General features: G+C 35.9%; 1 pseudogene; it reads left to right on the top strand.

The window, feature by feature from the left end:
• Nucleotides 1–2,426: 2,426 nt before the first annotated feature.
• On the top strand, nucleotides 2,427–7,162 carry LOC143404180 (tripartite motif-containing protein 43-like; annotated as a pseudogene).
• Nucleotides 7,163–12,172: the final 5,010 nt, after the last annotated feature.

Below are 12,172 nucleotides of genomic sequence, written 5' to 3'. Positions count from 1 at the left end.
TCTCAAAAATGACTCATTTTCCAAGGGCCCAGAATTTACTCCTTCATTCAGGCTCAGTCCAAGGAGAAAGGCACTAATTCTTTTTAATGACTTAAAGACCTCATCTCAAAATACTAGTGCTCTATGGAATAATATTTCAACTTGAGATTAGTTGGAGAAAATCCACATTTAAACCATAGTACTTTATAGCCACTCTGTCTATAATTCAGAGTCTGAGAGGTTGTATCTACTTGATTTCTTCAATTTAGCAAATGTGAACATTTGAGGTCCCTGGAAATGAGGTGCTTCCCTCATCTATCACTCTGATAATCTGAGGAAGAAATAGGGCCTCCTTGACAGCCTAATGCCTTTGTAGCAGAGGAAATCTCAGGGCAGTGACTTCTAACATTTTTCTTTATAGCCCAGGATTCTTGTATTATAAACCAAAACTGATGCTTTCATGCCATACCATCCAATATGATATTTTTTGAAGTCTCCTTGTTTTTACATGCTAAAATCATAATTAGTATCTACTGGACAAAATCATCTTTGATACTAATCTGTGTAAAAGGGAGGTTCCAGGAAAGTCTACCAAAGCTAGAAAGAATCAATAGACTCTTCATGGTGACTAATTTTCACTGCCACACAGGATGGGGTGTGGGGAATGTGGCCATCTTTGCTCTTGCAGTTCATGCTGTGTATGTGGCATTAGTTAAGAAGCAGCCCCAAGGAAGAGTCCTGGGTCTCTTTTGGGAAAGCATAAGATTGAGGTGACAAAAATAAAAGCAAAACTATTTTTCTTTCTTTCTTTCTTTCTATCTCTCTTTCTTTCTTTTTTTCTTTCTTTCTTATCTTTCTTTCTCTCTTTTTTTTAAACAGAAATGGAACGCAGGGACATTTTACCACTGAACCACATCTTCAGCCCTTTTAAATATTTTAGAGATAGAGTTTTTCTGCATTTTTCTTAGGGCCTCACTAAATTGCTAAGGCTTGGTTTGGACTTTTATTACTTTTGCCTCAGCCTCAGGAACTGGGATTATAGGTGTGGGCCACCTCAGCTGGTGAGGAAAACAAAATTTCTAAACTAAATCCCTCTCCACATGGGAGAATAAGACTAAAGCAAAAATCAGAAAGAAAAATGTTTATAAATGTTCAAAAACACATACTAAAATAATCACATATGATGTCCCCCTCTTTCTGTTCTAAAAGGTGAAAAATAAAAGAACACAACTGAAAATCTTTAGATGTAATCTGAATTTGGGGATTCAATTTTTTTAAGTCAGTAGCTGTGGGCAAGACTCTAAATGTTTGTTTATGAAGATTAGAGAAGGGATTACATCAAAATTTTCTACCTGAAAACTAATTACCCACACATCCAAACCACTCACACTAATCTAATCGCCCATGCTAATTTAATTACCTACACTAATTATGTAACACTGATTGGAAACACCCTGAATGCAATCAAGGCAGAAGTGGGTGTGGTCTTCAGGGACTCAATAAAAGTGCACTCCAGGAGACCAGCTCATTCTTCTCCAGCATAGAGTTTGAAGCTCACCTGGCTGAATGACATCAAAATCCACCTCCTCCACACTTTGAGTGCCTGATCCTGAAGCTTAATTCAATTTTCAATCCTGCAGCAAGAACTGCTGAAACCATAGAGTAATTCTTAAGGTACATATACAATTGCTACAAGAGCTGTAGCTACTACTTTCCCAAACAAAATCAAATGTAATTTCGTAGTTTAAACTTTTTTTCTTTTCTTTTTATTTCTATTTTTTATTTATTTATTATTGATTGATTGATTGGTTGATTGATTGATTGTACTGGAGACTGAATTCAGAGGCACTGGACCACTGAGCCACATCCCCATTTCTATTTTGGATTCTATTTAGAGACAGGGTCTCACTGAGTTGCTTAGAGTCTTGCTTTTGCTGAGGCTGATGAGGACTTCCACTGCTGCTGTCTCAGGTGTGTGCTACCATGCCCAGTGCTCCTATATACTTCATAAGCACTCTGAAACTAGTTCTCAGATAATGTATATTTTTTTTTACCTGTAGATCCAAAAATATTTTTAGGAATATTTTATCTCTTCCATTCTTAGAAGTTCAACTGTAGTAGAAATGAGAACCCAGATTTTTAGCTAAATAAAAACTGTAAAGAAGTCTTTGTTTTCTGGAGCAGATTAAAATAATCACATATTTTCACAGTATGAAAGGTGCTTGATAATAGTTCAGACTTGTATAGAGAGCTACTCACTTAAATATTTGATTTATTTGCATTCTTTATTTACTCATTTTGTTCTATTTTGTCATGTACAAAAGCAAGTTTATTATTCCCTAGACAGTAGTGTGCTATTCAATGAGAATATGAGTAAAAATTGGTTCAGGTCTTTATGTCTTTAAGGACAGATGATTAAATCCTTATGGTTTTCTTCCCTCAGAATAATGGATTCAGAAATACCACAAGTGTTCCAGAAAGAACTCACTTGCTCTGTCTAACTGAAGTACCTTATATACCCAGTCACCATAGGCTGTGGGCACAGCTTTTGTTGGCCCTGTTTCTTCATTCCCTGGGGACAAGCCCAAATTCTTGCCTGTTGCCCTGTGTGCAGGGAGCCGTCACAGCAGGGAGATGTCCAAAACAATATTCTTCTGAAGAATCTTACATCTATGGCAAGGCAGGCTCATCTCAGGCAATTCCTGAACTCTGAGAAAAATATATGTGTGACCCACCAGCAGACAAAGAAGATTTTCTGTGAGGAGAACAAGAACCTGCTCTGTTGGCTCTGCTGCAACCCTCAGGAGCTCAGGGCTCACAACCACCCTTCAGTGTAAAGGGCTGCTGAGGAATACCAGGTAAGTGACACCAGTGAGAGCACTGTGAAGGCTGAGCAGTAGAGCTAAGAGATTACAAAAGAGCTGAGGATCTGGATGATGATGATTGCCCTACTCTTTTCTGACCTAGGTAATTTCATAAGCATCAAGGAAGAAGCTAAGAACCAAAGATGTAAGCAATAAATAAAATATGCAAGCATGCCTGCCTTTGTGGAGCTTGATTCCTCAGAGGTAGTGATAAAGTAGTTGGTCACTTTAATTTTAACTTTCATGGTTAAGCTTTAGAAACTGCTCATTTTGAAAAGAGTTACTGGCTACCAAAATGACAAATGCAATACATTTCTATACAGCATGAATATTTACTAACACTAGGGAATAAATAAGATAAAAGGCTTTGGGGAATTCGCAGGGTAGAGCATCAGAAAACAAAATTCTGAAGCCAATTGCCACATTATCTAAAAACTATTCATCTTTATCACTATCCCTAGGCACATGGCTACATTATGCACTTTTGCAGTCTGAAATCTCCTAAAATTCGCAACCATCAATAGCAAAAGGAAAGCAATATGATTTTTTTCTCACTGAAGTACTTATCTCTTATTTTTTTTATTCTCTATCATTGTGAGATTGAAACCAAATGTGCTTGCTTCTCTATTGCTTGAGTTTATATTTCTTTTACAGGAGAAGCTCCTAAAGCAAATAAGATCATTACGGAAAAGATCCAAGTAAATCAAAGAAATATAAATGAAGAGAACAAAATAATCAGTCCATGGATCGTAAGTATGAGTCTATTTCCTTGAGACTCAGCTTGAAACAGACATACTAGAAATGCATCCATTATTCACTATAGCATCATGGTATAAGGATATTAGGTACATCATTTCTGGTGACTTTGAATCCTAAAAGTAAAATTTGACTTTGTAGATCAAACATATGACCAGGCAGTGTCATAGAGAGGTTTGAGATGAAAATTAATTTTCTAACCAGAGATCAGAATATTGCATATAGTGATTTAAGTGACAGCTATAAATTCTAATCGCTTGCATATAGAAATTTGTATTTGAAGGATAAATTGTCAATCAAAACCTTTTCTTAAGATATTTCAGGCATTCATGAAGCAGATTAAAGTGGTTGGAGGGAAGGATGGGTTTGTTTCCTTGCCATTGTTATAAAAACTAGGGAAAGGATAAAGATAAAAGATAGTGAGTTTCTAATTTCTGAAATGTGGATGAATATAAAATTATGGCATATGTAACATACTGGTAAAAAGACAATGGTCAAAGAGAGAGGTTTAGGTGGAGGAGGATAAAATCATACTGGAATTGTGATCTAGACAATCTATCTATACAGTACTATGTGTATCTCAGGGAAGAGCTGATCAGGTCTGAGTACAGGAAACTACATCCAGTTCTTCATGAGGAGGAAAATCAACATCTAGACATTCTTAGAAAGGAAAACAAAAGATTTTTAGAGGAACTCAAAAAAAGTGAAGCCAATATGGTTCAAAAGAAGAAAGACTTAAGAGAAATATATATGGAGCTGGTGAAAATGTCCCATAAACCATATGTGGAGCTGCTCCAGGTAAGAACTGAGTTGTGCATGAAAGTATTTTATATGATTTGGGGTTCTCAATTTTGACCACATTATTTGGTAGTTTTTATATTTCTTGCATCAATTCTTGAGTTCTTTCCTCTTTGGATAGAAATCTACTTAAAGTTTACCTTCTATCCTGATGATAAATAAGCAAGATTTATGAAACATTGTGAGTAGCTCTCCTAGAGTTTTTTTTTAATTTTCTGTTATATCTTGCTTCTCTAAGATCCAGAAAAATAACAATTTATTCATGAACATTTCATTTTTTTGCTTACCATTTGACAATATGCAGACATCTTGGAAAAGCTTACGTTCTCTTTCTTCTGTTTAAAAGTTATGGAATTGGGGACAGTAAACACTGTGTATTACTGATATCCTTCATTCTCACACTTTTTAGACCCTCTGGATTCTGATTTAATCACAAATTCAGAATCTTTAAATATGCTTTGCTGGTACTGTTCTGAGAGATGAAAATGAATTCATAAGAAGTATTGATGTGATGATATTTGATTCTACATGATCTTTCCAAAAACAAAATACTATTCGATTTCTTTTAAAAAAAAATAAGCCTTTTTTTTGTTTTCTTTGCAGGACTTGGGAGACCTATTGACCAGGTAAATTTTGACTTTAGTGTAAACTGGGATACCATTGAGAGCTATGAAAGTGTTTAAGTTGTTTCTAACAAAGTGAAGGCATAGTTTATATAGAGAGTAATCAACTGTGTATTCATGTGTTTGTTTGAATATGATTTTCTGTTCCCCTTTATGAGAAGTCAGCCTCTATTTCCACTGTTGGTTGAGGAATATATGTCATCCTGGGCTGAATGTTGACATTCATAAATGCAACCATGTGGGGCTGGGGATGTGGTTCAAGCGGTAGCGTGCTCACCTGGCATGCGTGGGGCTTGGGTTCGATCCTCAGCACCACATACAAAACAAAGATGCTGTGTATGCCAAAAACTAAAAAAAATAAAAATTAAAAAATTCTATCTCTCTCTCTCACTCTCTCTCACTCTTTCTTTAAAAAAATAAATAAATAAGATAAATGCAACCACGTATGATTTGACATTGTAAATCAGAAACATTGAGGTTCATGGGACAGTTTTTCCTAGTTAACTAATGAGAGACATGGGTACCTCTGAGAAATGGGTTGTTAACTGGCAATTTAAGTAAGAAAGATTCCTAGAAACAGTCCCTTCTCATGTTCACAGATGTACATTCATGAAGAAAGTGTTTCAAGAAACATTTTCAGCAGAATTGTTGTTTAGTTCCTTAAAAACTGTGATGTCATTTTTGTCACCAGAAGATTCATGTCCTCTTCCTACTTTCAAGAGTGAATCAGTGCAGCTGCACTTGCCTCAGCCTATAAAGCCAGCACTTTCTGCCCAGACCATTACTGGACTGATAGACAGGCTCAAGTGTTTCCAAGGTGAGTGTCAGCCCAGTGATGGGAGCATAGTGTAATGACTTTCAATAATGATTTTCTATGGGAAAACTTTCCATTTATTAACCTTTAATTTACCCAAAGGGAATGGTCTGCCAATTGGTATTTATAATTATATTTAGTAATCTGATCACCCATGATTAAATAAAAAAAGAAATAAGTGATCACTGGTATAATAATAAATGTGATTCGGGGTATACATACAAAACCATTTCAATCAATAAGACAATTATAAATTAGTTCAGTATGTTCCCATTTTAAAATAAGTGCACTGAGTGATGAAGGTTATTTAAACTTTACCCTTAAAATATCTTAGAAATTGAATGTGTGATACGTATTTTATTAAACATAATATACTAAATGCATTAAATTTAATATAATAGCATGTATGAACAAACATAAAATAACTGAATGCACAGAGCAATATTTCACAAGCATCAAAAAAAGACAAGTTGGTATATGATGAAGCAGTTTTTAGATTTCCATGGTAGAACTAAATAGGAACCATAGCAAGGAATTATTGCTTTGGATTGAATGGGAATACAGACCTTCAATTTCTCATATGAAACGAAAAGTAACAAGCTGGAAGTAGACATGCCCACCCTTTTATTACAGTGTCCATATATTTAGCAGTGTTTTCACTTTGGTTGGACTATTGTTTCTTCTGCAGCATTCTAGAAACCTGTGAGTGCAATGCACTTCAGCCACAATTACCCCTCTTCTTCTTCCACCCTATCCCCCCAACATTAAGACTTTCCAAAAACTAACAGCAATTTAAAAGTTGGTTTTGATTTGAATATTCTCTTCATTCTACAGTGGAGATATCCTTTGAAAATACAGTGTCCAGTGATAACCTCAAGCTATTTGATGATGTGAGAAGTTTGAGATTTGGGCACATCCTTCCAGACTCATCTTTGAATTCTGATGGAATTAACTATTTTGCTGCATGGGGAACAGAGAGTTTCAACTCTGGGAAATTGTACTGGGAATTAGATATGAAGGACCCTTTAGACTGGGCTGTAGGAGTCTGTAAGGATTCCTGGATAGCAAGGAATGGCACAGTGATTGAATCCAAAGACGTGTTTCTTCTCCTTTTTGTGAAAGAAGATGATGACCATTGTCTCTTGACAACCTCCCCAATGCTTTCTCACTATATAGAGAAGCCTCAGGGCCGGGTTGGTGTGTTTCTTGATTTTGAGAGTGAAAGTGTGAGTTTTGTGAACGTTGTCAAGAGTTCTCTTATATGGCGGTACCCTTCTGGCTCTTTGAATTTCCCAGTCAGGCCTTTTGTTCACACTGGCCACAAGTGAACAGGGATAAGTCAGGAACTCTAAGCCTGGGGAATTTACATTTCGGGCAGCCCTTCCTATTTGAAGTTTACAATACTGTTCTTTAGTGCTTTTTAAGTAATTTGTACTTGATCCAGACATGGTGGCGCATGCCTATTAATTCACACAATTTGGTTAATTTGGGAGTCTGATGTAGAAGGACTTCAAGTTTGAGGCCAGCCTGGGAAACTTAGCAAGACCCTGTCTCAAAATAATTAAAAATAATAATAATAAGAAGAAAAAAAGGGCTGGGAATGTAGTTCTTTGGTAGAATACTCCTGGGTTTAATACCCAATGAAAACATAAAAATGGCATTTTGTTGAATATAACTTTCTTTTTAAATATAAAGACAGTGTAAATTACCAAATTGTGTTGACTCAATTTTTTTTCTTTTAATGATGGTCATCTTTTGTGGAACATAAAATGATTGGCAAACTATGTGTTCCAGATGCACTACATACTATGACTGCTTACATGTTTTGTGAATTTGTCAGATTTAAGATTGCATAATTTTATGATTTAAGCTGAATGACATTTTGTAGGATGAATTTTTATATCATTGTCTGCAATAAACATTATTTTGATGTTTTCATCTTTCTATTGATCTAAGAAAATATAATTTATTTTTCCTTGGGAAATAAAAACAAATGAAGTTCTTTCTCACACTCAGGACAAGGACTCATTTTTCATTGAAGCCAGTAAAGTGGGACCTTCCTCTTTCCCTTATATTTCCTAAACTATTTTTAAAGAGTTTTATGTTAACAGCAAAACTGAGAGGAAATAAAAAAAAATACATGTATTAACTGCCCCCTCTTTCTAAATACAAGTGTGTAGCTTCACTCGTTTCCAACATCTCTAGTCAGAATGATACATTTGTTAAAACCAATGAACTTTTTTTAATACACAGACTATGTGTATATCACATACTTTTAATATTATATAATGAGGAAAGAAGTTCTTTTGTGTGTGTTCTTTATTTCTAAAACTATGTCTCTAGTCTATCTATGAGAAAAATAGCTGCAAACCAAAACTCAAGATCATTTTACAAAAGACCTATGAAGTATTCCTCAAAATTGTGAAGGTCATGAAAAGTAAAAAAGAAGATCTTTCAACTCAAACCAAAGGAGATGTAAGAGTGAATTCAATGCACCATTCTAGGTTGGATCATGGAATAGAACATAGGATGTTCATACAGAAGCTGGTGAACTCTGAAAAATGTCTGACTTCAGTTTGTGATAACCTCCCAAAGTAGGATTCCTATTTTTGCAAATTGTGCCATGGAAATGTATGATCATTTTAGGGGAGAAACAAACTGGGCATGGAAATACAAAGTAAGTCATTCCATCACATTTTTAACATCTCTTTAAATATAAAATGTTTTCAAGTTAAATTTGAAAAGTTTTAGGACAAATATCTATATGTCCATGCTCCATGACATGCTTATGTTGTGAACAAGGCAAGTTTTAGACGAACATATAGTGTAATTAAGTTTTTGAAAAATGTTCACTTACACTGATGCTTTATCCATGAAATGTGATCAGTGGCTGAAGTGTGAAGCCCTGTGCAGTAGTGAGTCTCTGAATATGCAGAGCTTGGACCACTTTCCTTCTGAGTTCTGCTGTTTGTCCTATTTCTCAGTTGCAATAGCAGTTGTGGTTGCCAGTTGAAGTGAAGCATTTTATGCTTGACCTTGATGGTACTTTGTGTCAATTTGATGACAGATATTGATGAAAACACACTTTCAGACCTTGCTCCTCACAGTGAAATCCTCAGGGGAATGATTGTGCCCATGGTGGCCTGACAAATATAAAACTTGGTCAATGCTCTTTAAGGAAAGATAAACAACTTAATGTATCTAAAATTTCATATTGAATTATCTTCAGGGACTAATAGGCCATACAGTGTTATGGGTCTGAATAGTTGATATGAAGTAATGAGTGCTATCACTGCTCAGAAATGGATGAATCCAACTGTAGCCATATGTAAATGACAAAATGGCAATGGCTTGAATGTAAGAGTTTTTTCATTCATGGAAACAAACATACTTCTCCAGGGCAGAACTTGAATAGTGGCCAGGCATGTGTGTGTAGGATGGAAGAGAACATATGGGAACTCAACTTTCTACTCAATTTCCTGTGGATGAAAACTTACTCTAAAAATAAATGTGTTATTAAAAATGTGAAGAGGCCCAACTGCTGTACATGGTGAATTTTTTTAAGTAGTGTCATTTTGTGGTTTCTCAACAGATGAATAAAATTTACATTTTACCTACACAATGAATATTTGAATATAAAATACCAGATTCTATGATTCTAAATAAACCATTTATGAAAAGTATGGCTATAATCTCTTTGATGAAAGTTTAGAAAAATAAATTTAAGAAAAAGCTTATATATTATTCTTAATGTCAGAGATCAAAAAATATTTTTCTCAATGCATCCAAATAAAATTATGGGGGTCAAAATAGGTGCAAATGTAGGACCCCATAATCATCAACTATGCTTTGAGTGTTAGTTTCACAGGGGAAGCATTTAACAGAGTGACAATCAAGGCAAAATCTTGGATTTTTGTACTGCTGTTTTATCTTATTTGTTCAAGGAGTAATCTAGTGTCAGTTATACTAGATCCAAAAATTTTATCCTTTTAGTTATATTTCTATTTTTTTTTTCATTTTTCCTACTAGCCTGTATAATGCACATGATATATGATCATGCACTTCAATTATCAGTGTCAGTTACTATTTTTCTTATTACTTTGAGTCTCAGAAGTCTCTTAGCCTTGATATCTCCACTTTGGGTGCTGACTGTAGTAATTGGAGGCACATAAAATAAAATGAAGACAATTAGGAATTGGACTCTCCCAGTGTGACCCTCCGTGTATATTAGGAATGTTATCTAGGCCTGCCATAAAAAATTCACAGAGTAGGTGCCTTTAAACAACTTATTTTCATACCTCTGGAGGCCAGAAGTCTGAATTCAAGTGATTAAAAAGGTCAAACACCCTCCAAAGGCTGTGTGGGGAAATCCTTTCCTGTCCTTTCCATCCTGCTGGCTTCTTGATTTCTTTGGTTTGTGTCTTTAGAATTCTATGCATTTTAGACAGGTGTAGTGGCACATATCTGTAATCCCAGCTACCTTTGAGGCTGAGGCAAGAGAATCACAAGTTTGAGGTCAGTGTTGTGCAGGCCCCAAGTGGCAGTAGTTAGGCTCTCTGGTCAAGGCTTCTAGTGGGTTATGTTTTCAGTATGTAGCCAAGGTCTGGAATATCCTGATTCTGCATATGCACACAAGGACATAAACATTTGCTTCTGAACATGCACCAATTTATATAATTTATTGAAAATGTTTTTCTTTGCATTGCCTCAAAAAATGGCGTATGAATTCACTCAGGGTCTAGATGGAACTGGCTGGGGTAAATGGAACTGGCTGGGGCAAAATGGAACTGGTATTTAAAGCTGGGGACTACTGCCACCTTTAAATAAAGCATATCTGTTACCCCAACTGAGTCTTTCATCTTCTTCCACAACCCAGCATCCACAACAATTTTCCCAGTTTCTGAGCATATACCCCACAACCAGCCTCAGAAACTAGGCAACTCCCTTAGTTCTGAAAGCTAAAGTTGAAAATCATGGTGCTGACTGGATTGGTTCTCTCTGGCAGCTGTGAAGAATTCCTGTACTGTGCCTCTTTCCTGGTTACTGGTGGCCGATGGCAAGCTTGGCTCTCATTGGATTATGGCAGCATTTCTCAGTCTCTACCTCTCTCTTCAAATGGCTCTCCTCTGTTCATGTCTCAAATATTCTTTCTCTTAGAAGGACACTAATCATTGAATTTAGGTACCACCATAAATCCTGGGTGATCTTATCTGGAGGTCTTTAAATAAATTACATTGCAAAGCTCATATTTCCAAATAAGTTCACATTTACAACTACGAGGTCCCAGGTCCCAGAACTCTCTAGGAGACAATGTTTAACCCATTATAGTTTATAAAAATTCCTGACATCAAAACACCACATAACAGTAAAACCAAAAATACAAATGTATTTCCATTTCTCTACATACCATTGGAACTTTTAAAATTGGGGATGAGAAGTTGGTGGGTTTTTTTTTTCTTTTTCAGAATTGGAAATAACTCTGTACTTCCTGCACACTGTGCAAGCACTCTTCAACCCTCTCTTTTAGGCTTTTTACTGAAGAGGATTATAGGTATTTTCATCTAAACTTGGCACTCTGGCTTCCTGTCATCTTTCTTGTGTGTACAACAGCTTGCCTATCAGTTAATTCCAAGGCAGCAATCTCAATCCACAGATTTAGGTTTACTCTGTAAGCTTTCTGCAATTCCACAGCCTGTCTCTCACACTGTTTCTTCAGGAGCTGTGAGATGTGATGCCACCTCTATCATGGAATCAATCCCTCAGGGGTACCTGTTGCAGATACTTACTCAAATACAAATCCTGATAGAAGTTTTGGTGTCCTGAGGTCAAGGATGTGGTTGACTGGTAGAGCATGTGCCTGGCACAAATGGGGTAGTGGGTTTGATTTTTAGCACCAGCAAATCAAACAAACAAACAAATAAAGAAATAAATAAAAACTTGTGGTGTCTTTTCATGTGTAGCCTCTTTGGCTATCCCTGCAATTTCATCTTCTTGAAAAAAATAATAGTTTCTGGATATCTCACTTGTTCCACATTTCCTAAATCTTCTTATTGGTTCAGTGCCTCTTGGGGGAAACCAGGTTTCTTGGAGTATTTAACTACATTGGATAGTCTTCACTTCATTGGTAAGTTTTCTCTCAAAGTACTGTTTCTCCTGGAAGTCTTGAATTTACTTTAGTTTCATTTGCTCTGAAACCTCCTCCCTGGGATTTTGGTCATGTTCAAGTTGTTTAGTTCAGAGTTTTGGGAAATAATTATTCCTGAGTTGCTTTGAGAAGTTCAAGTTTCTGACTTTTTTTTTTTAGCATTAACATGTTTCTTGAATTCTAAGACCAATTA

Source organism: Callospermophilus lateralis, chromosome 7 (genome assembly GCF_048772815.1).
Source record: "Callospermophilus lateralis isolate mCalLat2 chromosome 7, mCalLat2.hap1, whole genome shotgun sequence".
Taxonomy (NCBI): Eukaryota; Metazoa; Chordata; class Mammalia; order Rodentia; family Sciuridae; genus Callospermophilus; species Callospermophilus lateralis.
Note: the sequence above shows the minus strand (reverse complement) of the source record. Positions and strands in the feature narration are given on the sequence as shown.